The sequence below is a fragment of the Penaeus monodon genome, chromosome 25 (assembly GCF_015228065.2).
Source record: "Penaeus monodon isolate SGIC_2016 chromosome 25, NSTDA_Pmon_1, whole genome shotgun sequence".
Classification (NCBI taxonomy): domain Eukaryota; kingdom Metazoa; phylum Arthropoda; class Malacostraca; order Decapoda; family Penaeidae; genus Penaeus; species Penaeus monodon.
Genome location: NC_051410.1, coordinates 32,132,422 through 32,134,202, shown reverse-complemented (window position 1 = coordinate 32,134,202; position 1,781 = coordinate 32,132,422).

Below are 1,781 nucleotides of genomic sequence, written 5' to 3'. Positions count from 1 at the left end.
CACGAGTGTGTGAGGATCAGCACCAAGAGACGGGATTAAGTCGCATCTCAGACCATAAAAAAGATCACAGCAGAGCATATAAACAACTCCCTTTGTGCCTCCGACGCCGTACTTTCAACAGAAGCCAGCCCGACGAAGCAAACAGAGCGAGACGATACTGCCGTCCAAAAACGATCTATGATTAAAGAAAATAAAAGGCAAGTAATCAATAGCCCGTGAAGATTATATAAATAAGGTAATAAAGACGGGATTAAACGGGACAAGTAGCCATTTTCTCCTCAGGACTCCCGAGCGAGGAGAGTGAGGACACCGGTGGTTAAAGCAGCGGTTCCTAGGTCCAGGACGGCTGATATTTGCCTCCATATGCTCACTCGCACCAACGCCACCAACCGCCCGGCATTCCACAGCGGCCAAACCTTTCTTGGCTCACCTACCCTCCTACCACACATCTCTGCCTATCCCACAACTTCCCAAACACGTTATCCCAACTTAAATTATGCATAAAAAAATCCGATCTCCTGTTCATTGTGATAGAAGAAACGCCATCAACAGGAGATAACAATTCTCGGAGGTTACACCCGATAGTCGAGGGAGGCGGAGGTGACAGCCTTATAATTGGCTCCATGACAGAGGCCCCTCACGATCCCAGAGTGATGGAGACCTTATTTCATCCCTCGTTTTCTCTCTTTTTTGTGAACGTCTTGGCAGAGTAATAATACTTTCGTGAATAATAATACTTGTCATTCAAGAGAAGGATGACAATGGAGGTAAATATTTACCCTTTCAGTACAGGATCAAACTATACAGTCTTCCTCCTTCCCTTTTGTTCTAATAAGCATTAATATCCCATGCTATATTCCCACAACCCCCTGAAGTATGGTTTGGCCGTGTTATCACATACGTAGTTACATATTCTGTTAATTAATCCCACCTGTTTAGTATTCAGAGTGGCTGGGAAAATGTCTACCTTTCTCGCACCAAATCACTAGCTTCTTGATATTATCTACTTATAAGAGTCCCTACGTATTCCCTTCCTACACCGTCTAGCCTTGCCTCTTCTCACACCTTGATCTTCGCCCTCAATTTTGACCACTAAACCATGAAATCATAAACAGTAAACCAGCTAAAATACATACTTTAGTAAATAATAATGATGCCAGAAAGTCAAAGAACAAGAAAGCACAGCACTTGAAACGAAGAATGGCAGAATCCACAGACGGTTAGTTCCGATCTATACATTATATCCGTAAATAACAGTCCCAGGTCAAAAAACAGGTCATTAGGATCAACTCACAAATCCTCAGGTATGTAGTTTATTCAATTTCCAAACAACAGGACAAAAATTGTGACCTTAATCGTTTAATGCCCAGCATTTCGGATTTCCACACTCAATCGCAATCAATTTCCAAATCAAATACACTTCACAAAGAGGAGTCCTTAATTGCTTTCCCGTAGTGAGAGCAACAGGTAAGAAAAAGGTATATTCACACGAGTAGGAAGGACGTATAGCCAGAAGAAGCGGGGCTTACCTCCGCCTCGACTCCACACAGTCTCCTTGACTTGCACAAAAACCACCACCCACAACCCACCCATTACCTAGCACCACAAACCTCGAGCTGCTTGCCGGGTTTTGTCTTAGTCATTAATGCTGATATTATACCGACGTATGTTGATAACGCCTCGTAATACGGGTGTGTAATATCATTCTTAATAGTTCTGCATCTGAATTCTAAGAAATATTCATGAAACTGGTTGAAAAGGCGCTAGCACCGTTCGACGGC